Source organism: Tursiops truncatus, chromosome 10, assembly GCF_011762595.2.
Source record: "Tursiops truncatus isolate mTurTru1 chromosome 10, mTurTru1.mat.Y, whole genome shotgun sequence".
Classification (NCBI taxonomy): Eukaryota; Metazoa; Chordata; class Mammalia; order Artiodactyla; family Delphinidae; genus Tursiops; species Tursiops truncatus.
In genome coordinates this window covers 19877598-19905046 of record NC_047043.1, presented here as the reverse complement: position 1 = coordinate 19905046, position 27449 = coordinate 19877598, and the positions used below count along the sequence as shown (strand labels likewise).

The 27449-nt window shown below is 41.9% G+C and overlaps 1 protein-coding gene and 1 long non-coding RNA gene across 4 annotated transcripts in view; one reads left to right on the top strand and one right to left on the bottom strand.

The window, feature by feature from the left end:
* The window catches only part of RIPOR2 (RHO family interacting cell polarization regulator 2), a 210242-nt gene that overhangs the window by 33470 nt on the left and 149323 nt on the right, over positions 1 to 27449 (top strand). The gene's annotated exons all lie outside the window — the stretch shown is intronic.
* LOC109551552 (uncharacterized) lies at positions 1937 to 12711 on the bottom strand. Of its 3 annotated transcripts, XR_004528383.2 has the most exons (4): positions 12565 to 12711; positions 11021 to 11249; positions 7955 to 8077; positions 1937 to 3724 (listed from the first exon to the last, which is right to left on the bottom strand). It is a non-coding gene; the product is annotated as an uncharacterized lncRNA (long non-coding RNA). The 3 variants fall into 3 exon arrangements; XR_002178352.3 differs by lacking the exon at positions 1937 to 3724 and having other exon boundaries at positions 6683 to 8077; XR_012334362.1 differs by lacking the exon at positions 1937 to 3724 and having other exon boundaries at positions 6683 to 8077; positions 11021 to 11179.

Genomic DNA, 27449 nt, shown 5'->3' with positions numbered 1-27449 from the left:
TTAGCCTCCCTCTCATCCTCCCTATCCCACCCCTCTAGGTGGTCACAAAGCACCGAGCTGATCTCCCTGTGCTATGCAGCAGCTTCCCACTAGCTAGCTATTTTGACACTTGGTAGTGTATGTATGTCCATGCCACTCTCTCACTTCATCTCAGCTTCCCCTTCCCCACTGTGTCCTCAAGTCCGTTCTGTAAGTCTGCGTCTTTATTCCTGCCCTGCGTACCGGTTTCTTAGGTTCCATATATGTGCGTTAGCGTACGGTATTTGTTCTTCTCTTTCTCATTTACTTCACTCTGTATGTATTTGATCATATCTTGCTGCTTATGTATGGAGTGGAAACCCACTCCATTCGTGCTAACATTTTTCGGCATGTCACATTCTCAGTTTATCAAGTAAGGATTTGTCATAATTTCATAGTGTTGAGTGCCTGCTATGGACCAGGCCCTGCATCAGTACTGAGGACGCAAAAATGGATCAGAAGGTCCTCTGTGCTTAGTCCTTCTACAGAGAGGGAAAGTCAAATGTTATCAAATAAATGATGTCCTCTAGGGTACAGACCATGACTAAGTGGACTATAAGGTCCAGCTTACCATGCAAACATGGAACATCCTCTGTTCATGGTCTTTTGCATTTAATAGTCTTTTCTTCATCTATTGTAAAGATTAAGATATTGGCCATTTTCCTCAGCAATATTAGGAAGACATTAAAAAAAAAAAAAAAAGAAAGAAAGAGTACATGTGTCCACAGCCAAATCAGGGTAGAAACTTGGGTGAAGCAAATCAAATAATTGCTCCCAGTCCTTGGCTAGGAGAACCAGTCCCAGCTTCTGGCTGAGCAAGAGGCCCACTCGGAACCTGGCACTGAGACTCACACAGCATCCCATTCCAGGGCCACAAGGCCTGGGGCAGCGGTACCACACAGCATATGGGTTCCGGTTCCTCTAGGCTCTCGGCCATGGCACAATTTGTTTGTTTTTCCCCAAAGAAAAGTGCAGCCTGGCAGCCAAAAAGGAGAATTAATGTTTCCTCTTTCTTAGCCCAGCTTCTTTGATAGCTGCGCTGTGACCACCAGCTCTGACTTCCTCTTCCAAACGCCTCTCCTTCCTATCAGTAGAATTCTCAGAACTCTCATAGCTTTGTAGGTGTAAACAGAAACTTTTGCAAGACCACTTGTGGTACAATCCGTGCTGTACAGAGCTGCCTCCACACTCAGTGACTCATCTGCCCTTGGAGGACATGGGGGTGAAATGTAGGAACCGAGAGTTCCAGGGCACCTCTCATTTGGATTGTGACGCAGGTGTATGAAGGCACAAAAAGTAGAAGGAGATTGGAATTTGTGGGGATGAGATAGTGGGAGAGGTTTGAAAGGGAGATGAAACTTTAAGGCCAATAGACAAATATTTTGTCCTCAAAGAGAAATTAGTAATTATTTTTCAGATCTATCTTCTTTAGGTTATAAATGTCATGAGAACCATGAGGGGCTCTGGCACCTTTGTAGTTCATTTTTACCTCATAAAGTGCTGGCTGGTATGTAGTATTGGGTTGGCCAAGAAGTTCGTTCATCTTTAAGTAAAAATAAAAGGTATTTTTCATTTTCACGAAGAACTTTATAGAACAACGTATTCACTAACCAAACGAACTTTTTGGCCAACCCAGTAGGTGCTCAATAAATGTTTATTGAATGAATGAACCAATGAATAAAGGTAGAACAGAGCCATAAGAGCATTGAGAAATAATCCATTTAAAGATATACATTAGTGTATGAAGAGAAAAAACTGGATTTATACGTATTAACAATGTTCATCTCTGGGTGGAGGGATTAGAGATTATTCTAATCGTTTTTCTTTTATGATTTTTTTGTGATGGTTTCTAAAATTAGTTCTCATGTTTGTTTAATAGAAATATTTTAAAGTGAGGATTCAAAATTTTAAAGGTCTAGAGGGAATATATAAAACTTAAAGCAGTTTTGTGTTGGGCATGGAATTACAGAGTTTCATTTTGTTCACTTTCTGAAGTTCTGTTGCTTTTATCATCTGAAAACATTTAAACAAGTGTCTTAGCTCAAGCTGCTATAACAAAATGCCATAGACTGTGTGGTTTATAAACAACAGAAATTTATTTCTCACAGTTCTGGAGTCTGAAAAGTCCAAGATCAAGGGGCCGGCGGATTCAATGTCTGGTTTGGGCCCACTTCCTGGTTCACAGGTAGTGTGTCCTCTTGTGTTCTCAAATGGAAAAAGGGATGAGGATCTCTTCACTAATCCTATTCGTGGCCTAAGCACCTCCCAGAGGCCCCACTTTCTAATGCCATCTCATTGGGGAGTTAGGATTTCAACATAGGAATTTCAGGGGACACAAACATTCAGATCATAGCACCAGGTTAGTGAGTCATCCTGGTAGGAACACTACATTGTATAAGGAAGGGCTGGGACCCCAGAGTTCACTAACCATGAAGAAAATACCAAATTTAAGAGGAGAAGCAGGTGAAGAGCTCTATGATAGCATATTTTTCAATGGGTGAAAAAACATGTTTATAGAGGTTTTAGTTTTGAAATCCCCCTTGGAATTTTTAAAATTCCCTGTCACAGTTACTAGAAGCTAAGTTAGTCCTGCATGCTTTCTTCATCTCCTCTTATCAGAGGCTTGTTTTCTGACTTTCTGTTCATGGTTAAGGATTTTTTTTTCTATTTATTAAGATAAGACATAGATTTCTTATGCTTCTTTCAAGTGGAAAATTAGAAACACTGGTTATTTAGGCATATTTTGCACATGCACAGGTAGGAAAATGAGAGCACAAAATATGATTGTTGTATAAATGATATAAAGAACTGTGCAGGTCAGTGGCTCTGTGACACTTTACAGATGAGTGAGGAGTTTTGTCTAATGGGTTTGATTTGTAATCTGGAACATGAACACTGTGAGCTAATACCTGCTTTGATTGAGGTGGAACCTGGCCTGAGTCTAGGGACAACCCAGTCAGGTTCAGCCTTTGCAGGTGAGAATTCCAGGGTCTCCATCAACCTCTGGTGAACAGAACCGTGTGAAGGAATAGCTGTAGGAGTAGGCACTCCAGGTCCTGTTAGCACCAAATTGGGAAATAAGCAGGGAAATTCTCCTTGTGCAAAGCTATCAGCTATGGCTTAAGGGTGGAAGAGTTCACGAATGAATACCATGATGTTGGACATAATGGAATGGATAATAGCGGAGTGTGTGTGTAGGCTGTATGAATAGATTTGGGGAATTAGCTTATTTTTGGAGTATAACAGATTTGAATGGTAATTATACCAATCCAAAGGAAGAAATTAAAATGTGAGAATACTAAAGCACCTTAAGGAAGGAACTGGAAAACATTTTGTTTCCTTTTGAAGACAGAAGATTCTCTCTCTGTCTTTGTCTCTATGTCTCTGTCTCTCTGTCTCTCTGTCTCTCTCTCTCTCTCTCACACACACACACACACACACACACACACACACACACACACACGGTGCCAAACACAAAGTGGGCATGGCTTCTCTCCAAAAACAGCCCATGCAAACTCTAAAAGGGTATCCTTCAATTTTTGGCTTCCACTTGGTGGGGGGAGGAGAACAGGACCTGGGTGGCCTCTTGCATGATGGGAGCTCTCTGGCCGGCTTGAGCAGGGATGCAGGCAATTTTCCTGATGCAAATGACTGTCAAACCAGTGTTGTTTGCAGACACTTATCTCCCTTCTTGGCAGGAGAAAACCTGGGTCGAGGGAGGGAGGTGGAGAAAAGCCCAGCATGAGTGGTGAGTGGTTGGACATAAAGGAGAAGCTATTATCCCGTCAAAATAGAACTGATATGGAAATGCTGGGCTGGGACCAAGAGGCAGGTATTATGAGATATAAAGAGACTTTCTGCTCGCCTCTGATTATGTGGTGTTTAATTACATGACTTTGGTTGTCTAAAGCCTGTCTGTGCTCACCAGCCAGTTCATTCTTTCTTTTTCATCTCCATCATTCAACAACCAGATCCTATCAGCCGTGCGATTTTAATTTCCATCTTTCTTTTCCTGGGGTCTGAGTATCACTGTGGTTTTAGCTATTTGACAGATATATTGCTTTTTTGAGATATTCAGAAATCATCTATAAGTCATGGGAGGCTGAGACAGTGGACACATCACGACCCCGATTTCCCTTGTCTTAGTTCTACTCAGTTACTCCTTTTCACTGTGTGTTGCTCACAGCCCCAAGAAGTGCACTACTGTCTATTGATACTTGGAACTTTTAAGATACAACTGCAGGGGCTTCTAGTTTTTATCTATTCTCACAGTGACCTAGCAGATGAAAGAATAGTGGCAAGTGGCCATAACTGCTCTGAGGTCAGATTTATTAGAATATTTTTAACATTTAACATGAATTCAGAAATACTGGTTGAACAAATAAACATCAGAAATGTTCAAAAAAATCTGAGACTGGAGAAAGAATGCCTTCTACTGAAGGTATAAAAAAATTAGACTTGGAATAAAAGGTAACACTACCTTTAAAGGCAATGATAGTAACTATGGTACGTTAATTCTGATAAACTCATAGTTGGGCTTCCCTGGTGGCGCAGTGGTTGAGAGTCCGCCTGCCAATGCAGGGGACACGGGTTCATGCCCCGGTCCAGGAAGATCCTACATGCTGCGGAGCGGCTGGGCCCGTGAGCCATGGCTGCTGAGCCTGCGCGTCCGGAGCCTGTGTTCCACAACGGGAGAGGCCACAAGAGTGAGAGGCCCGCGTACCGCAAAAAAAAAAAAAAGAAAAGAAAACTCATAGCTTATGTAGACTAAGAGTGGAGGGAAGAGTTCCATAAAAATAAATACTGAGGTATCTCTTATGCAATGATACTCTCCAAGTCTGAAGTCAAAATATATTCCCTTAATTTTGTTCCTCAATTGCGAAATGATCAGTATTGTGATTTAGAAATGCATGTTCTGGGAAAAATTACTTAGAATGTTTTAAAGACTCAACCTTACCTCAAAGGTCAAGAAGTGAGTTGCCAGTCTTTCCTCCCTACAGTTTAATCTGCTCAGTGAAAACAACAGCAAATGGCAAAGCGTTCTGAATGTTCATGTCTTGACCACAGAAAAATTCACAGGAGCTGTAATCCATGTGAACTTGTCTTCAGTCACTTTTGTACTTGAATCTTTAGTAAATTGCAAAAGGCAGTGCTGGCTATAAGTGCAATTAACCACACACCTCATTTCAGGATGGCTGTTACATCTTTCTCAGACTGGACAAGGCTCAGTCATTTCTTGCATGACATTTGTTCACCCCAGGCACACAGGGGAGGTTCCTGTGCCCACCGTCACTTCTACATGTGGTGTTCCTGACTGATATTGTGCTGAGTAGAGCCAAGTGCCTTGCTTTTATTCTGGTCAAGAGATTGTGTGACAAGAATTGAATGTGAGCCAGAAAGGGGTAAAATGTCGTATGTCTAAAAGATTAGGTTGCCTTTAAAGGACACTGTTGCTATTGCAGGTTCTTTCAGGACTTGTAGGGGGGAAACATGTAATATAGATTTTGTTTTCTTTCTTTTTTTTGGTATGTTTATTTATTTATTTATTTTGGCTGCGGCCAGGTCTTAGTTGCAGTATGCGGGATCTTTTAATTACAGCACGTGGACTTCTTAGTTGCGGCATGTAGACTTCTTAGTTGCAGCATGCATGTGGGATCTAGTTCCCTGACCAAGGATTGAACCCGGGCCCCCTGCATTGGGAGCTCGGAGTCTTACCCACTGCACCGTCAGGGAAGTCCCTAGATTTTGTTTTCTACGGAAAATGTAGGAAATCAAAAAGCATCCACTTCCAGAGCGCTTGCTGAATGGATGAGGAAATGGATGATTCACAGAGCATTTTAAAGTATTGATTCTGGACAACATTATTATAATTATTAAAGACGAAAAATGGAGAATACTTGTACTTTGGATAAATCCTTTTTTAACAGTAGTTGTTCTCATAGTTTTTATGGATTTAAATTCTGCTAACCAGAGAACACACTTTATGTTCTTATCCATAGAATTTGTACTTTGTCATAGTATTCAATATGAGAATATAATAACTACATTATATGGTTATCAAAACCTTAGATAATTTTGTGTTAAATGCCATTTACTAAGTTTTCCAATCACATCTCTAATCTAAGAAGAGGGTTGGCAAACTATGGCTAGTGGGCCTAATCTAACCCACTCCTGTTTTGTAAATAAGGTTTTATTGGAACACAGCCAAACTCATATGTTTACGTACTGTCTATGGCTGTTTTCACAGTATAATGGCAGAGTTGAATACTAGTTGTATCAGAGGATGGTGTGGCCCACAAAGCCCATCTGACCCTTTACATTAAAAGTTTGCTGACTCCTGACCTAAATTATTAAAATTTTACAAGACTATAAATATGTATATAATCTTTGTATCTGTATAACTATATATGAACATATGCGTATCTATATATGGCTATATACACATGTATGCATAGACATACATAGATGCATAAGTACATATATAAGCATCTATAGATACACATGTGTGTATATGGGTTTACATGTACATATGTGCATATTTGTGTATACATGTGCACATGCTCAAAATTTTTTCCTTCTGGTTTCATTGAGATGTAACTGACATACAGCACTGCATAAGTTTAAGGTGTGCGACATAATGATTTGATTTTCATACATCATGAAATGCTTACCACAATAAGTTTAGTGAACATTTGTCATCTCATATAGATACAAAATTAAAGGAATAGAAAAAAACATATTTTTTCCTTGTGATGAGAACTCAGGATTTACCGTCTTAACTTTCATATATAACACACAGCAGTGTTAATTATATTTATCATGTTGTACATTACATCCCTAGTACTTATTTATCTTATAACTGGAAGCTTGTACCTTTTCACCACCTTCCTCCAATTCCCACTCCCCTCCCCACCCACACATGCTCAAAATTAATTGAATTCTAGGTGAGCCAACACTAGGGAATATCTTTAATTATATTTGAAAAAAAACCGAGGTTGGCAGCCCCTTTCCTGAACATGTTGTACTGGTTCCCCTCTACAGAAGTGGTAAATAATGCCTAATGCAGGTTTTATAGAAAGCATGTTCTATGTCTCTGACTCATGGGTCTTTCTCTGGAGAAAGCACTGCTATGAGGGTGTTTGAGGGCCAGTGTTTCTTTGCTGCTGATGCAGGAGGCGTGCGGTGCCTGGACTTCAGCGCACCAGGCTCAGCGCCAGGTGCCTGGGTGATGCCTGCTGTTCTCCCACAGAGAGACGCAAAGCCCCAGAAAGAACAGAGAAGAAAAGAGCACTGGAAGAAAACAAAGGTTGACTGTACTTAACAATACAATGTAGTGCGACATTGCTAACTACTTTTAATTTTGGGGGAAGAAATGTGGTGTTTATTTTAGATTCAAAGCCCCTCAACCCAGGTATTAATTCATTTAATTAGTCATTTAATAAATGGCTAACTGAGCATTTACTCTGTGTCCAGAACTGGGCTAGGCTCAGGGGATACAAGAGTACACAGGATACAATCCTGCCCTTGAGGACCTAACAGTCCAGTTCAGGAGAGAGATGCGTGAACGCTTACACTGGGGGAGCCGTGAATGAAGTACATGTGGTCCGTGCAGCGTGCTGCAGAGCCCACAGGAAGGACACCTAACCTAGTCTTGCAGCCTTTGGGGGTCAGGAAAGGGTTTCTAGAGGAAGCAACCTCTAATCAAGAGTGAAGTGAAAGTAGAAGTTCGCCCAGCAAAAAGACACCGGTAAGAACCTTCTCTGCATGAGAGGCAACTTGTGCAAAGGACTAGAGTTGGGAGAAACCATGGTGTTGCGGTTATGCAAATGGTCTGGGAGGCTGGGTCCCAAAGACAAAGCGGTGGGTGTGTGACTGAGGGGCAGTGGGGGTGGTTCAAGGTTCACTTAGAGCTAAAAATCCGAGCAAGGTAGCTGACCTTCTCCCCCCACCATGCATATTACTGTCCCCAAGGATCCCGGATCAGCCTTCATTGGATCTCCCAGATCAAATAGGAGGATGTGATACTCTGATTCAGTGCCATGTGCAGCCATACTGGAGCCTGAAGGGAAAAAAAAAAAAAAAAAATATATATATATATATATATATATATATGTATGTATGTATATATGCACCCTTCTACGCACTTACCCCAAAATGCTCCGTAGGTTGAATCAAGTGGAAGAAGCTAATAGAATCTCTACAGTCAGAAAACATGCCTACGTATGAAGTCCCACATTGCCCAATCTGGTCACAGGCCACTGTCAACCCTCATGACACCGCCTCCCCTGGCCAAGGTTGGGCTGATTAGAATTCCCATCGCACAATAACAGAGGTCACTAAGCAAACATCAACAGCCTGTCTCTACCTACATTTTTGATATTTTGTTCATCGTGGATTTTTTTTGCCCATAATTTAATCTATAGATGAGACTAGAAAGTAAGCCTAGGTAGTGAAAGGTCTTGTGAAAAATAATGAGTTTGGACTTTATCCTGAGGCCCATAAGGAGTCACTGAAAGGCTTGAAGTAAGAGAATGAAGGGATTGGGGTTTTTAGAAATCTCACTCTAGCTGCGGGTTTGAGGATAGATTTGGGATATTAGATCTGAAATCCACTAAAAGTAGAAATTAAGGGGATTGTTATTAACTGTATAAAAATGGTCCACAATACAAAATCCCTGCAAATGAGAAATACATTTATAAATATGTAGTGATTTGTACATATGTCTGAAGGTAAATATTGGATTACGCACAACTTTTCAAAAACACACTCCTGTGTTTTTGCAAGTGATCCTCTGTTTTGTTGAGGTTCTCAAAGAATCACTTGAACAACTTGACGAACACATCACAGAGTACAAAGTGCAGGAGAAATGGTTTTAAATCCAAATTCAAGAAAGCAAACAGATTGAAGAAGTTTAAAAAATTAAGGGAGAAAATGAGGGATTTGGCAGTTTCAGAGTAAAGGCTAATACACATCTGAAAATCCTTCTCCAATGCTCTTTCCTTCACCTGTAATACCCTCCCGGCCAACCCCCAATCAAGCTCTACTGCTAAGAATATTCCGATTGCTCCGAAGCATTCAATCTTCCATCCCTCTTTAGACCATTTAGTAGTGCACCTGAAAATTGAACGTGCGTGAAGATCACCCAGAGGACTTATTAAAACAGAGTTTGGGGGTCAGTACATCTGGGGTGAGGCCCAAGAATATAGATGTCCAACAGGTTCCTAGGTGATGCTGCTGACCCGGGGCCACACGTTGAGAAGCAATGCTCTGGGATGGTGCTTGTCTCTCACTTTAATGTGCATACCAATCATCTGGGTCTCGCTCAACTGCAACGCCTAAATGAAAATCAGTGGTTCTCGATAAGGAATGATTTTGGTCCCAGAGGACATTTGGCCATGTTTGAAGACATTTTGATTTTTATAAATGGTGATGGAGATGGGGGTGTTCATCTAGTGGATACAGCCCGAAAGATGTTTCTAAATATCCTACTGTGCACAGGACAGCCTCCCACAACACAGAATTATCTAACCCAAAACATCACTGTTGTGAAACCCGAATCTAAACCATACAATTTAGATACCATCTTAGACCATATTCTATTGTCTCTTGCAACGGTAAGGAATGCAGTTTCTTCAGGGCAGGTACTATGACTAATATAGAAATTCTGAGGCTGCCCTTAGGGGCAAACTCCACCTCCCACCCCACTTCCAGCCCTTAGGGGCAAACTCCACCTCCCACCCCACTTCCAAATGCCTAACACAGGACTTATATTGTACTATATGGGGGGCACACAGGAAAAGCTTTTTTTAACTAACTGCTCAGGATTGTTTAAGCTAGTGGTTCTCAGCGTGAGGCTGTATATTGGAATCACCTGGGGGATGGTCCTTAAAGCACAAATGCCTGCCTCCTACCAGCAGAGATTCTGATTTAATTGTTCTGTGCTTATTGGGGGGGAGGGGGGGTGTTTGTAAGCTCCACAGGTGAATCTGATGAGTAAACAACTTTGAGAACCACTGGAATTCAACCTTGCTAGTGATCCAGCAATTGAAACAATGAGACTAGGAAGGGACATTTGTAGTCTCTTGATCATATATACCATTGCAGCTGAAGAATGAGTTCTATTCCAAAACAAGTTAGACCCATAAAATGTCATTAATTTAGCAAGCATCTGTTGTGTACTGCGTCCGGTTGTGCACTATGCTGTGTGCTAGAAACACAAAGTTGAAAAGTTTGAGGGCTCTGTCTTGCAGGGAACTCACAGTGCAACAGCGAAGTGAACTACATACAATACAGTAAGTGCTAGAACAGAAGTCTGTGCAACTGCAACGTGCCAGGGCCACACAGGGGGTACTTCACAAGGGAGGAGGTGGCTTGCTCTTCCCTGGGGCACTGAAAGAAAGACTTCCCGAAGAAGGCAACCTCCAAGCTGGGTGTTGAGAGTAAATGGTGGTGTTTGGGTGTGTCAAGTACATCAACATGGTTGGACTGTCCAATGTTAAAGGAATCAGGAAAAGTGGTGGGGAAGAGGGGAACGTGGCTCAGAGCTGGGGAGTCAGTAGGGCCACGTCATGAAGGACATTATGTTCAGGGTTTGGACTGTAGAGACAAGAGGAGCCAGGGATGGTTTCTAAGCAGAGAAGTGATGTGAGAAGGTGAGTCCACCACGATCACCTCATCCTCGTCATACTTGATAGCTGTAACTGAGCAGGGGGTGCCTCGTGTGTTGTAGTCTGTGTGAGCAGTGCCCCTTAGGGTTGTGCAGCACTGTGGCCCTGCAACCCTCACCCCCAAGCTTGCTTAGCTCACCCTCCTTGGGCAGAGAGTCTAGAAGATGACAAACCATACAAGGGGGTAGATTAGGCTTTAGGGATTACCAGCTCCCAGACCAGGTGTCGCTGCCCAGACCCCTCCCTCCCCCCCAGTTGCCTGCCTGCCCGTGGGCTGCTTTCCCTTTGTCCCACCCACCCCCCATGCTGCCGCTGAGGATATAGAGGGATCCTACCAAACGGTTCTTCTCCGGAACTGTTCTCCTCCGTCCTCATGGACTCATTTAGACCATCCTTTGCCTCTTCCGCAGATTCTGCTGCTGGGGCCCCGGCTTCCTCAGCAGCCACAATGAGTGCCAGGGAAGGTCTCTGTGCACTTCCAGGCTGAGCATCCCCTTCAGAGGGAAGACATGTGGCAGAGCTGAGAGGCCAATCAAGGCTGGGATCCTGCACTCCAGCACAGCGCTCATAATAAAAAGAGAGGATGATTCAGACAGGGAGGCTAAATGCCTGCATATTCACAGACAGCTTTGGCCTAGTTCTCAGCCATTTTACACAAATCACTAACTTCTTCCTATTAAAACTGAGCTGTTAATTAAAGCAAACTTGAAGTAGCATCTCATACCTAAAAAATTCAGCCAAAAAATAATGGCAAGACCCATTGCTGATGAAATTATGGTGAAATTAATTTAGTTATATACTCTTGGAGGCATTGTACATTTATATAATACTTCAGAAAAGCAATTTAAGAACCATCAAGATACTCATAGCCTTTAACACATTATTGATAAAATAAAAAGCTAAATGCACAAAGATGCTTGTTGAAGTGTTGTCTGTAATATCAAATAACTAAAAACAACCTATATCCTCAACAATAAAACAATGTCGTTAAATTATAGCATATCAACAAAATGAAATGTTATGACCTATTGCAAAGAATAATTAAGAAATTAAGTAGAAATAAAATGCTTTCATCAGCTAGAATTATATTCAGTTGTAACAGACAGCCTAACCACAGTGGCTCAGATAGAATTTATTTTTCTCATAAACCAAGAAATCCAATTTCAGTGTTGGTTCAAAGCCAACATCCCTGTAATTCTCCTGAGCTTTTCCTCTTGGTCACAAGATGGCTGCCAAAGCTCTAGCCATCATGTCTTTGATCAATATAGGAAGAAGGGATAAGGGAATTCCCTTTTATGATGAAAGTGAGAACGTTCCCAGAAGCACTCCCAGCAGGCATTCCCTATGTCTCTTTTGCCAAAGCTGGTTCACAGATTACCCCCTAGCTGTAAGGAAAAACGGGAAGCAGGATGATTACAATTGGTTTACCAAATCTGATTCATTACCTCGGACCAGGCACATTGCCACTCGGAAGCAAGATCAGGGTTTTATTAAAAAAAAAATGGGGAAATGAGTATTTAGGAACAAAGAGAGAGTATCTTCCTCAAAATCAAATAATATGAACCCTTTGATGACAGCCATGTCCAACTATGTATGTATTGAGACAAAGATTGGTTGGGAAGAAAGATGCAAAAGGAAAAGTGTATTTGTATATAGGATTATGCATGTTTTTCCGAAATTTTCTATAACACTGTTAATATAATTTCTAAAAGGAAGCAATGCTTTGGTGTAGAGTCAAAGACAGAAAGAAAATGACTCCAAAAGCACTGTGGCCTTGTTTATATATGCTCACCCTTCACCAAAAATTGGTTTCAGCTCTCAAAACTCATGATTCCTCATAAGGTGGTTATTCTTTTCAAACTGAAAATGATATATTTACCTGAGCAATCACATTTGTCCTCCAGATCTTCTTTTTGCAATTGTGTCATATTATCATCAAATCTTCCATCTGCAAATGTTCTATTCTCGTTGAGCGAGAAGGTGGTCAGACCCTTAGCATCTGTCTTGTTCTTAGATGTCGGAAGTATATATGTGAGTTGCTGATTGTATTTACTGAAGGTGAAGCAAGTTTGGGGGAGTGTTGCAAGCAGAAGCCTGCTGGTCTCCAGCCAAGGGTTTTAAAGGGAAATTCCTTCTTTGGTTGAGGCTTCGGCTAAGTGGCCTCTAGGATTTCTTCCAACTCAGAGTCCTCATTTGTCTGAGCTGAAGTTGCTGTTACATGTCTAAATAGAAATTCCAGATGGTTAATCTACCTCCAGTATCTAAGGATGGTTATAAAAATCAATTTGAAAACTTCTAGTCTTATTAAATACTTTGAGCCGTAATTTGTCAAGTCTGTGGGCAAACAGAAGCAGTTCAGGGGCTCAGTACATGACCTAATAAATATGAAATAGAACAGGGGGGAAAATCCACAATGAGACAGTAGAGGAAGTTTGCCTCTGTGCCCTGACTCCTCACCGCTGACGGTGGTTCCATCTTCTCTTGTGGCAGCCCCCTTGGGGCTCCCCCTCCCTGCCGCCCTTCACTGGGGTGACCCCAGCAGCAGCCATTTATTTTATGTGCTTTCTATTCCATATACCCAGCAAAACTTCCTACTGCCTATCCTTTAAGAATCTTTCTTCTTCAGGACACCTAGCAAATGTGATAACGAGTTCTCCATTTCAGGTGCCCTACACAGGTTCAAGCAGTGAACTGTCTTCCAGAGATGCAGTGGTGGGAATCTCAGGTTCACTCTGCCCACAGATAAAACAAGGAAGTGGGGGAATTCCCCGGTGGTCCAGTGGTTAGGACTCGGCACTTCCACTGCAGAGGCCCGGGTTCGGTCCCTGGTGGGGAAACTAAGATCCTGCAAGCCGAGCAGCCAACAAAACCAACAAAAATTCTTAATCGTCTGACTTCCCAGCCTGCCTAGTACCGAACCTCTGATGGCTGTCTTTCATCCAACACTGACACCGTTCTATTGCAGGCATGTTAAAATAAAGGCCACCGCTTGATGCCATTTTGTTTGTTTGGTTCACAGCGTGTTTTAAGTTTGAAACACTGTCTTTGTTTAAAAGTTGTGAGGTTTCACATATAAATCCAGACTTCAGGCATCTCTTGCAGAATCAGAAGATCTGGCAACCCTGGGCCAACGTTTCTCTCGGCTCGGCTCTCCATAGAGTTGAGTCGAGGCTGCCTTTCTTGGACAGGATAAAGCTCCCTAGGGCACGGTCTCCACGGTTTCCCACAAAGGCCAGGGGGTTTGTGGTCACATATCATCTTTTACCTTCCTGCTTCCCTCATTTGCCTTACCTTCCTGGTTCTTGAAGGCCTTTGAGTTTGTAACCCTGCTTTAAAGATTGCAGACGGTGCTCACTTTGTGTGGTTGTGCAGGACTAAAAATGACTGTGTAAGCTGAAATCATGCAAAGCTATCTTAATAATCAATAGGAAAATGAAAATTGTTCCATAAACTTTAAAAATGTTTGTCAAAACATTAAAGACTCTTTTACTGCCAATTATAAATAGATAGGAAAATGAAAAAAATTGCAAAACTAATATTTGGTACACTGTAATTTCAAGTTTATTTTTCTTCTTATTTATTTGGTTGTGTCAGGTCTTAGTTACGGCAGCTGGGCTCCTTAGTTGTGGCATGCGAACTCTTAGTTGCAGCATGCATGTGGGATCTAGTTCCCTGACCAGGGATCGAACCCTGGCCCCCTGCATTAGGAGTGCAGAATCTTAACCACTGTGCCACCAGGGAAGTCCCTGGTACACTGTAATTTAAACGTTAGAAATACTGAGAATTAACGTGTTTTATTTCTTTGTAAAAAACTTATCAAAAGCAATTTAAACTGTACTTGACTTCTGTATAATATACCATATGGAGCAAGTATCTTTCCTACACCTTAGCAAATTGTCATACTCCTTTCTAAATACGGATCGGCTTCCGACATTTTGTCCTTCGTGATTTCAATGTCATAAAATCTCTCTGAGAGTTTTTTTAGTGAGAAGTTTTGGCCGGTATCACTTCTTCTGAGACATCCTCATCCTCTCCTTCATTTATGTCAGTAAGTTCTCCTTCCCAAAGTTCCTCTGACTGAATATCTAGTCTCTACAACATTGCAGTGACAGTATTCCCACAGTTACTTATTACTTCTATATAACTCGCCTTACATTCAGTTGGAATTTCACTTACCACATTATCCCTTTTTGTTTCTCTGTTTATTGGCCAGTTCCCTCTTTCAGTTATCCATTTTGATAAAACGTCACATGGTTTTATCACTGAGAGATAATGAGGCAACAAAACTACACACTTTGCTGTCTGTGTGCAAACTGTCTGACATGACCAGTCACAGACCATAATGCAAATCTGTCATTTCCATAAGTGATTTGTGGACTGAGGAGCTGTAAGCGAAGTTTGTACCTATGCAATCACTCATGGTTAATATACAGCAGGAACTGAAATTGGAACTGTGTAGTTGAGGGACTGGTGTTACTTAACTAAATCGTGGAAATGGAAATTCGTGCATATTGGAATCATGCAAAGTGAGGACTGCCTGTAATGTCTTTTGCATTTGTGACAAGACAAATTATGAAAGATTCATAAGATCTAAGATTTACAGTGGCCTTTAGAGGTCACCCAGGCCACCTGGCCTCCAGAGGAAGGGTCTCCTATAGTATTCTATCTTGTGACCATTTGCAGAGCCCTTGAGAAAACAAACCATTATCAATTGCTTAAGTAACTCAGTGCAACCAATTTTTAGTAAAAACCTGTTAATACAGTATTATGACCACCAGGTGGAGTGCTTGGCTCCCTCTCTTGCCCCTGCCCCTCCCACCCCCACCCCTCAGGGCCTTGGTGCTAAGGGCCAGAGCTTTCAAAATGTGATGGTGAGCACAAAAGGAATTGGAACTCTGAGTCCATATGGTGAGATTTCTCTGTGGAATCCTTTCTTATCCCAGAAATCAGGGACATGGGGAGGCCAGGAGTGAGATTACACTAGTTCATGTAACTCTTCCCTTGACCCATTGTTTCCAGGATGCTGTCTGTTGTTTTTTTCCCTTGATCCTTTGAGCTAAAGTTTGGTTATGGGCCCGGGTGATAAGGATGCCACTTAGTTAGTTTTGGTGGACACCTAATCTAAGCAGAAGAACTCATGGCTCCAAGTGACCCAGGACACTGGGAGCCCGTGGTCAGATTTCACTGTGAATTCCGTGGGCCTAAATCCACACATAGGATTCCATAGATGCCCCCAGACACTGTGCACAGATGTCCCTTGGGAACCTAGCTGGGGGACATGATCATAGTAGTCAGCTGGTTAAGGTTCCAGAATCCTGGATTCCATCTGTCTCGTGGAAAATTACCGTGATGCAGTGTGTACCTCCCAGGGCACTACCAGGCAAGCTATCCCAGAGGTCACACAACAGAAAGGCTCACAGATCAAATTAAAATGCTCAAATCACATGGGTTATTAATTTAAAATACACAGGGAGAAGCAAGTGGTAGTAACCCAAAACAGGATGTAAATGGGGTGGAAGGACCATGGCGCCTGAATCATAGGTTGTGCAAAGTTCATCTGTTCTCTTTCTCTCTCTCTGTCTCTCTCTTTCTCTCCCAGCCACACCAACCTTCGCCACTGATGCTTTCGTTTGTAAAAACCACAACTGAAGCTTGAGCAAGAGGGTCCACAGGCAGACGGTGTCTGGAGCTAAGGACACACACTTTTCAGAGAGACACAGGGATGGGGACGAGTATGCCCTTGTCATTAACTAGGTCATTAATTAGGTTAGTGAACAACCATGGGTTTTATTTGTAGTTCATGGAGAGAGAATGTGTTGGCCATGATGGCTGACACCAATGGTTGGCCGAATTAAGGCCTTAGGAACATTGAGTGTTCATGCATATTTTGTATCCTGAGTATTTGGGTTTCCTTGTTAGTGCTTCATATGTCTCACGTATATTTATTATTTCATGAATATTAGGATTCTCCTGGCTTGTCCACTCTTTTCTGTCTACGTTTAACATATACATGCTCTACTTACTCGCTATTTACGTTTACTCAGCACATCTGATGAGTTTCATCCATCCTATTTGGTTTTTTCCTTCTATGGCATAGCTTTATCTTCTCAGCAGTGCAACAAATGCACATTACAAGTCATCCTCTGAATAGTCACTGTTTCCGTTCTAACATATCATACAGATATGTTATTATAAACCGTCACTATTAAACGATATGGAAATAGCATCTTTTAAACAATTCACCCATATCAACATGAGTCCAATCAGTCCAGTCTTTTCAGAAGCCCCGGGGCTGTGACTGCTGTCAGCTTCTCCAGACCATGAGACCACATGAAGCTCTGTACATCCAGGCGTCATATCTTTTTCATCTGCTCTATTGCCTTTGCAATGTCAAGATTCCTCTTTTGGTGTTGAATTCTTATTTGTTGATTTAGCTCTTGTGCTTCCTTATCAGAAGCGTTGTTTGTGATGTTTGTGTAACTATCCACCTATTAAAGTTGATTTCATCATGTCCTCTGACAGGTCCAGAAGGTAAGACCTTTATCTTTTGAGCACATTGAGACGTAGTCTAAAAAAAGCACATATTACAATCTGACCACAAATATCATTAATTTTTAGGTACGCCAACACTCTCACTGTGAAAAAATATCCAGAAACCAAGACTGAAAAAGTATGCAGAAACTAAGACTGAAAATTTTATTTCTGATATAGTATGTTTTGTGGTACCTGGCCTGTTTTATTTATGTAAGTACAAAAAGAGGTATTGAGTATTGAACCTATGCAATCAATTATATCACAACAAAATGTTTAAAAAACAGTAAATGTACTTTGCATAGCTTTCAACTACTTTTCTAAGTAGTAAGATCAATCAATATATGACATCTTTTCTACAGAATCATTTTTCGTTGGGTTTTCTTGACAACCTATCAGAAGAGCTTTTATAGAAAGTTTTCTGAAACCTGAGGGATCAGTTAGGACAAGATACCAGTTGAAAGTGTGTTCAGTGTTCAACTGACAGATCAAAACAGCTTAAGGAGTAATTCACAATGGAACATTAACCACAATCAAATTCATTATTTCAGTCTTAGGTAATTAGTTCTTGTTTTGTGATCTTGGGTTAAGTTCGACTTTCATGACGTCTGCTTTATGACTAAAAGAGTCCTGAAAATCCCAGTTCTGTCCTTGGGTAGAGTCTGGCAGGTATTAGATACCATCTGTTATTGAGATTCTTTGATGTTTCTTCTAAAACTCAATTTCAGAGCTGTAGTTTGTGGTAAGGGCCTTTAGATGAGTGTAAGGGAAAAACAAGAACCATCTGTTGAGGACAAGACAGTATAGGTCTGGTTAATTTATTACATTCAGTATGGAGAAGGATAAAATCTTCTATTTAGGTACAATGCTGTGAATAGGGAAGCCTCTGACAACCCCCAGGGCTTTCTGACTTACCCCACGGGTGTATGCTATACTTGCCACCGGACGACAAGGCCGTTTGTACCTGGGTACAAAGTCAGTTTATTGGCAATTTGGTCTGTCTTTGTTTTGTGAACATTGCACATCCCAGGCTTTACATGGTATGGTCCCTCCACTCTGCTTGTAACCCTATTGTAATCATATTGATAGGATTCCACCTTACTCCCTTTGCATCTCTTTTGATTGAATGAATTATGTGATTTGAGCCTCTTAATTTGGTCTGGGAGCCTCTCTGTTCCGTAACATCTAGGACAGTTTGTCTGATGGTATATACTTGGAGACTTCCATTGCATCAAGCAATTTCCCATATGATGCCACCCATCAGTCACTCCATCATTAAACTTCTTTCTACCCTCCCAATATGAAATACATGTCCTTACCTCCATTTGACTGCTGGGAAACTGAGACGGGCTGGAATGTAGGTCCCATAGCTATGGTCCTCTGACCACACTGTTCCCACCACGCTGTCTCCATGGCCGTGTCAGCCAGCCTTGATTCCTGCTCGGCCATCCCAGAGAGTCAGGTATCCAAGACTTCACAAAAAGCCTGTTGTATTCTAAGAAATTCTCCTTCATTCTGAGTGGAAATTTGCTTCTCTAGTACTTTTCCTTGTTCATCCCATTTCTGTCCTCCAAAGAAATACCCAGAAGCCCTTCAGATACTTAAAGAAGTTAGTAACTTCCTCTCAGCCCCTCTCCAGACTACACTCCGCCATCCATGTCAGCTATTTCTCAGCTAATAGTGATGTTCAGGTGACTCTTGGTCATCTTTGGTTTATGAGAAAACATGGTACCCAGCACTGAGCAGAATGTTCCAGGTGAGGCTGGATAAGCACAGGGTACACAGTCAGACAACTACATCTCTGGAATAAAATTGTTCTTCTGTACGTTTATTTCGGTTTGAGGACAACTATACCACTTTATTGGTCTTCATTAGGGTCAACTAACCTTCTTAGCACTGGTTCCCAACTTGTTTAAAGAAACACTAATCTATAAGATATAATTGGGGCGCCTTAAAAAAAAGTGTTCAGGTACTTCCCTGGCGGTCCAGTGGTTAAGACTCCGCATTTCCACTGCAGGGGGTGTGGGTTCAATCCCTGATCGAGGTACTAAGATCCTGCATGCTGCGTGGTGTGACCAAAAAAAAAAAAAAAAAGTGTTCAGTGCTCAAACAAGTATGTGAAATTTTAATTCAAAGTAAAACCAGTTTCTTTACTTATGAGTCCTTGGAGAGGCATTATGACATAGTAGTTAAGAGTGGTTTATAACCTAGTTCTGCCAGCTGTGTGACCTTGATCAAATGGCCTTCAGTTTCCCCACAGGGAGACTGGAACAACAATAATAGTACCTACCACAGAGGGTTGTTATGAGAAATAAATGAGTGAATATACCCGAAGCCTTACAACAATGCCCAGCATGTAATAAGTGCTTAGGAAAACATGAATTAATATCATGCAATGTACGCTAGGAATCTTCTGAAAGAGAATTCTGTGGAAGAAGGTTTGGACAGTGCTTCCCTTTGTTTTTATCATGTTGAAATATTATCAAGATTTTTTTCCCGTCCTTTGTTCATGCAATTGATATCTGGAATGTAAACATAGGACTTTATAATCTGTAGCTCTTATTTATATTTTGCATGATTTTTAGGACATTATTCCAGCCTTTCTACAGTCTTTGAATGTTGATTCTGTCATTGGTTCTATTAACTACCACTCCAAATCATGTGAAATAAAATAGAAGTTTCTCAGAGTAACTTACTCTCTACCTCAGCCCAGACACTTCTCTATCTAGGACCCATGAAGAGTAATTGGATTTATGTTAACCAGGGGCCTAGTGGTCCCGGAATCCCCTACTTCTCATTCCCAAGTCATCTCTAATGGGAAGTGTGTGTGTGGCAGTCGTGGGGCTGGGGGGGGACACAAAGTCATCTTGTCCGTGGCCCTTACATCACCAGCTGAAGAACATGTCAGGGCTGGGTGTCCTGAGTAACTGCCTTCCATTCTCAGGTTCATAATCCACTTGGGTTAGGATTTCCTGGGACAATGTGGTCCCGCTGAGATATTCAGGGACAGTCAACCACTTGTTATTGTCAAGAGATTTTGCTCACTTACAGCCTTCTCTTTCATTTCAGTGGGTTTTCTTCTTTTTTAATTACTTGGCCTGTGGAACCCCAGGTACCACCTCTTGCTTTTCAGAATCCAGTTTACCTACAGCTGCTGTTCTTGGCCGTCTTCTGGCAGTGTTAAAAGAGAGGAAACTCTTGAATTCCAAACAGTAACTGACCCCTTTTCTCCTAGCAAAGCTGCCTTCTGTCCTTTTAAACTGCCTAGCCAAGTTTACGGAACTGAAAATTAACTTGTCCAAGGAGTTGATGCCCCTGTTGAGAATACTGAGAGGATGATACTGGCTCAGGTAGTGGTGTTTCCTCGTGGTTTTTAGTCAATTATCCACTCCCAACTGGAAAAAATTAAGGTCCTTTGGATATGGAATTGCTCGCAGCAGAGAAACCTGGTGCCAGTCATGTATGTTGCCCAGGGGGAGCACTTCCAGAGGAGAGGATGCCAAATCCACTGCTTTTTTTATTTCAGTCAGGCTTGTGTTCGTTTAATTGATCAGAATAGGTGGCAGAGTGGTTGGCAGGGCTTCCCCAGACCCCGATACCAGTCTCAGCAGCAGCAGTGGGATGTGTAGAGCACAGGAGGAACTTCCATCAAGGTGCCTCCTTGGGGCACCGGGTACCAGGGCAAAGGGGGGCCATGATGCCCTCTTTTCCTCTGTACTACACAGTGGTCGCTGAGCTAAGATCTTGGGGCTGATTTTATTTCCTAAGTCAGGGATGAGTTCATGTAAATAATAACAATAAGTGAAGCTTATATTTTATTGAGCATTTACTGTGGGGTCAGATACAACTCCAAGTGTTTAAATGTATTGTCTCATTTAGTTCTCATAATAACTCTTTAAGATAGAAACTATTATAAACTTATTCAAATTTGACAGATTAGAAAATTGTGAGTAATTTGTCCAATATATCAGTTAGGGTTTGGACCACTTGTACATGTTAGGAAACAGGGAGATTTAAACAAGGGTAGAATTTTATTTCATTTTCTCTGTCATATATAAAAAGGCTGAAAGTAAGTTGTGCAGGGCTGATGTAATGCTTCAGGGGGTCAAGATCTAGAACTCCTTCCATGTTGTCACCCATTATTCTTCACATATGGCTTCTTCTTCATGGTTCAATAAGGCCACTCAGGTTCCAGCCATCACATCCTCATTCCAGCCAGCAGAAAGGAGGAAAGCCAAAGAAGTGTGTGCTCCACCCTTTAAAGACACTTCTCAGAAGTCACACATAATCTTTCTGCTTATATTCCATTGACTAGAACATAATCATGGCCACAGCTAGCTGCAAAGAGGGTCAGAGGGCTTCCCTGGTGGCGCAGTGGTTGAGGGTCCACCTGCCGATGCGGGGGACATGGGTTCCTGCCCCGGTCCGGGAAGATCCCACATGCCGCGGAGCGGCTGGGCCCGTGAGCCATGGCCGCTGAGCCTGCGCGTCCGGAGCCTGTGCTCCTCAACGGGAGAGGCCACAACAGTGAGAGGCCCACGTACCGCAAAAAAAAAAAAAAAAAAAAAGAGGGTCAGAAAACTATAGTCTTTATTCTAGGCAGCCATGAGCTTAGCTAAGACTCAAGCATTCTAATATTAAGAGATAAGCGGAGGGCTGCCCTGGTGGCGCAGTGGTTGAGAGTCTGCCTGCTGATGCAGGGGACACGGGTTCGTGCCCCGGTCTGGGAGGATCCCACATGCTGTGGAGCGGCTGGGCCCCTGAGCCATGGCCACTAAGCCTGCATGTCCGGAGCCTGTGCTTCACAACGGGAGAGGCCACAACAGTGAGAGGCCTGCGTACAGCAAGGAAAAAAAAAAAAGAGAGATAAGCGGAGAAAAGGCGTTAGGGAACAGCTAACTATCTTTGCCAGAATTAAAACCCAGGTCAGTCAGATTCCAAAGTTTATATGCGTATTTGCATAGTTGCTTTATTTTAGCATATATATATAAAAAATGTCAGTCTGGCCTCTAAATAGAAAAATTGGGGCGAAATTTCATAAGGGCACCGGAAACAAGAAGTAGTACTACTATGGTACTCTGATGCTATATTTCTAGAGCTACATCATTTTTTAAAACAACTTTACTGAAGTATAATTGACTAATTGACATACAGCAAACTGCATATAATTTAAATGTACAATTTGATACGTTTGGAATATGTGTAAACCTATGAAAACACTACTGCAGTCAAGACCGTGTACGTATTCATCATCCTCAAAAGATTCCCTGTGCTCCTTTATAGTATATTTCTCCTGCCTCCCTTTGACCTCCTCCCCAAGCAGTCACTGATCTGCTTTCTGTCACTATAGATTATTTGTGTTTTTCTAGAATTTTACATAAATGAAATAAAATCAAATGTACTCTTTTTTGGTCTGGCTTCAGTCACTCAGCATAATTATTTACAGATTAATCTATGTTGTTGCATATATCCATAGTTTATTCCTTTTTATTACTGAGTAGTATTCCATTGTATGGACATACCATAATTTGTTTATCCATTCATTTGCTGATGAATATTTGAGTCATTTCCAGTTTTTGGCTATTACCAAAAAAGCTTCTATGATCGTTGGTGTACAAGTCTTTGTATAGATGTACGTTGTCATTTCTCTTGGATAAATACTTATACCTGCAGAGACTGTGTTGTATGGCAGGTATATGTTTAGCTTCTTAAGAAACTGACAGACTTTTCCAAAGAGGTTATACTGTTGTGCGTTCCCACCAGCAGTGTATGAGAGCTCCAGTTCCTCCATATCCTCACCAACACCTGGTATGGTCAGTCTATTTAATTTTAGCCATTCTGATTAATGTATAGTAACATCTCATTGTCATTTTAATTTGTGTTTTTCTAATGACTAATGACATTGAGTATCTTTTCATGTACTTATTTGACATTTGTATATCTTCTTTGGTAAAGTGTCTGCTCAAATCTTTTGCCCACTATTATTATTTTTTAATTGTTGAGATTTGAGAGCTCTTTATATATTGTAGATATAAGTCCTTTAAAAGATATGTGCCTTGCAAAGATTTTTTTTCAATCTGTGGCTTGTCTTTTTATTCACTAACAGTATCTTTTAAAGGGCAGACGTTTTTAGTTTTGATGAAGTTCAGTTTAACAATTTGCAGAAATATACTATCTTAACTAGTTGTTTAAAAATTAATTTCTTAATTTATTTTTTTATTTTTGGCTGTGTTGGGTCTTTGTTGCTGTGCGTGGGCTTTCTCTAGTTGGGAAGAGTGGGGACTACTGTTTGTTGAGGTGCACGGGCTTCTCATTGCGGTGGCTTCTCTTGTTGTGGAGCACGGGCTCTAGGTGCACGGACTTCAGTAGTTGTGGCACGCGGGCTCAGTAGTTGTGGCTCGTGGGCTCTAGAGTGCAAGCTCAGTAGTTGTGGCATACAGGCTTAGTTGCTCTGTGACATGTGGGATCTTCCCAGACCAAGGCTTGAACCCATGTGCCCTGCATTGACAGGTGGATTCTTAACCACTGTGCCACCAGGGAAGTCCCTATCTTAACTAGTTTTTAATGGAGGTATTTCACACTTATTAGGTCCTTATTATGACCATCTGACAAACTAATATATGGCATCCATTTTATATGTAGAGGAACACGACCAACTACTTTTGTTTGATTCTCTAGAAGTCACACAGTAAGCAAGTCATTGAGATCAAATGTTCTTTAATGTGTGAAGAAATTTAGACACTTAGAAAAGTTTTTTCAAAATAAATATTTAGTACCTGAATATGTGGATGTGATAAGCTTGCTTGGCCTCAGAAATATGTAATTAACAAAATGCAACACTAAGCAAGAAAAAATCTTACTAAGACAATAGTAACAAGGCAAATTGAGTCACTTATAAATGGAACTAAAAAAAACAAAAAACAAAAACCCCTTGACTAAATTTGTTCACATGGGCCATGTTAGTCACACTAACTACTGAATAATTCATTCTGCATGAATTCATTCTGCAGAACTAAAAGAATTTGGCTCCTGGAAGTAGCAACAACCAAACAAAACTATTACTCTTTTTATTTTATATATTTCTTTATTTTTGAACAAAGCCAATAATTGTTAATAGCCTTTGGAAAATGTTTTGTGGAAGAAAGCTTTTGGTTTTCATTTTCTATAGTTTAGAATTATATGAATTTTAACCACAAATATGTTTTTCTTCTGTTACTGAAAAAGGAAAGAAAAAAAATCTTTTAGAAATCAGAGATTGCAAAGACATTATTAACCTTGGAAAGGTTGAGACTGAGGCAGATACTCTGGATTAGGGTCATTTTTCATCAGTTCATTCCTTGTAAATCAAGGAGCCGAAGCCCAGCCTGGGGCACCATGTCTAGAGCAAGGTGTGCCAAGCTCTCCGTTTCACTAACGCCAAAGGACAAGGTGAGCCCATTCCTCTCCATGCTTCTGTGGGCTTACAGCAAAATAATTACCATGTATTGAGCATTTACTAGGTGCCAGAAAACCTTCTAAGCATTTTACAAGTATTACCTCATCGAATCCACTCAACAACCCTATGGGGTAGCTACTATTATAACCTCTATTTTACAGATGACAAAACTGTAGCACAGAGAGGTTAAGTGACTTCTTCAGGGTTGCACAGTTAGAAAGTGGTGGAAGCAGGGATTAGATCCCAAGCAATATGGTTCCAGTGTCTGTGTTATTTTCCGCTGAAGCCAAACAGACCAGGCTGTAGGTGGGATTCAAGGCTAAGCTGGGACTGGGGGACTGGCCAGGAGACCCTGGGCCTACTCAGTACAGATTCCTTCTACCAGTTCCACAGCCAGAGCAGGCTCAGTCAGGACCCAGCTGGCTAGTGTGGGGACAAAGGCAGGGAAGTGCTCCCTAGAGGTGAAGAGAGAAAGCCCTCCCCTCCATTACACGTCATACTTTGTCATTCAACCTTATCTCCATCCTTCCTAAATTCAGAATTCCTTCTGCTTTAGAGGGGAAAAAGTGTGGAGGGTAAGCAAGAATTTATGCTGACTGTTTTCTTTTGAGAATTCAGTGTGGCTCCGTGGGGAAGGGAAACCTGGGAAAATATTTCTCTGCATTGATAAGTGCTTTCTACTTACTCACTCACGAGGCAACTCTGCGCTCAGGACACAGAAAGCAGCTATTGAAAGCCTTATCCAAAGATAAAATTCTTTATAACCCTGTTGGTTTTCATCCAAACTCTACACCCTTTTGTTTGAATGGAAGGGAGCAAAAGCAGTGGCAAAGGAGAAAAGAATTTCAACTATTTGAGACCCACCCCTGTTTTTGTATCTCATACAGAGGTGGAGAAAATATCCCACAGAGAAGTGAAGCAGAGGAATTTGAGATAGAAGCTTGGGACAATGAATGAATGTGCTCATTCATTCAAGGACCAGAGAAAGGATGTGTGCCTGCTCCCCACTCCCCTGGTCCCAGCCACTGTCACACAGCTTCCCTGCTCTCATCCTGACTAACTAACCTCGCTTACCTCCCCAGAGCCCAGCCTCAGCATGCCAAGGCAAGCCTCTGAGGTGCTGGAGGCAGGGAGGCAGGCTAATGGAATAAAAGGAGGCATCAATGCCCCTACCCCCTCCATGACTCCATGACACCTGCATCCCTCATGCGCCTGTGGATTGACAGGGGCTCCTGTGCACTTGGAGAGTTACAGAGCTCTGTGTACCCACTGCTCCGCATCCACCCTTTACCCTATAGGTGTGAGGGACCAACTGCTTCCCTAATTCACAAACCGTGGTTGCACTTGTGGCTATAACAAGAGCAGGAAAGGCAGGAAAACCATAGCTTAGCCATGATCTTATTTTCACATCAGGTAAGTACACAATCATACTTAAAAAAAAAAAATCCAGGGCTTCCCTGGTGGCGCAGTGGTTGAGAATCTGCCTGCAAATGCAGGGGACACGGGTTCGAGCCCTGGTCCGGGAAGATCCCACATGCCGCGGAGCAACTAGGCCCGTGAGCCACAACTACTGAGCCTGCACATCTGGAGCCTGTGCTCCGCAACAAGAGAGGCCACGACAGTGAGAGGCCCGCGCACCGCAATGAAGGTTGGCCCCCGCTTGCCACAACTAGAGAAAGCCCTCGCACAGAAACAAAGACCCAACACAGCCAAAAATAAAAATAAATAAATTAAAAGAAGTCTCAACATTAAAAAAAATCAATTTATATAAAAATGCGTATATTTGTAAAACATTATGTTATTGGGTCACATTTAAGATGTCCAGGTGTCCTGATTTTGCTTACTGTTGCTGACGTGTAAAAGGTGTATGGATGTCTGAGGAAGCATTCCTGCTATAACAGACTCAACTCATTGCTCCAGCAGATAAACTCAGAAGCGCTTTACTTGCTTTGTAAATTTCCAAATCTGGGCAAAGATAATGAGAGAGTAATTCAAAATAATTTATGGTGTCTATTGAGTTCTTAGCAACTTCTCAGATTAACAATGCTGGACTGTGGAATAGCAAAGGGAAGATTTGGATTGCATTACATACTCAAGGCCAAGGAGCCTCTCTAGGATGGAATTCTCTGACGCATCCTAGCAGAGGGATGCCACCTGGGGATACAGTTTCTTATAGGCTATTCCTCTCCCATGTGCTCACCTACATCCAGTGCTATATTTGGTTGGTCAAAAGCACGGTCACTAGCCAACCAGCAGCAATAATAATATTAACTACCATTTATTCAGTTCCTACTATGTGCCAGATATATAACTTCGTTTAATTTCTATGAAGTTTGTATTACTATTCTTCCGCACAGAGGAGGAAAGTATAGCTGTGAGACTGGTAACTCACAAAGCTGTTAAGTGGCTAAATGGAAATTTGAACCCAGATCTGTCCATTTTAAAACCTGTGCTTTTAATCACCATGCTATACTAGCAACTTGCTTTCAGTACTCAAACTAGGCTTGTAATTTTCCAAATTAAAACTGCTCATATGGGACTTCCCTGGTGGCACAGTGGTTAAGAATCTGCCTGCCAATGCAGGGGACACGGGTTCCAACCCTGGTCCTGGAAGATCCCACATGCCGCAGAGCAACCACGTCCATGCGCCACAACTACTGAGCCTGCATCCTACAACTACTGAAGCCCGCACACCTAGAGCCCGTGCTCCACAACAAAGACAAGCCACTGCAATGAGAAGCCCGCGCACAGCAGCGAAGAGTAGCCCCCGCTCGCCACAGCTAGAGAAAGCCCGTGCA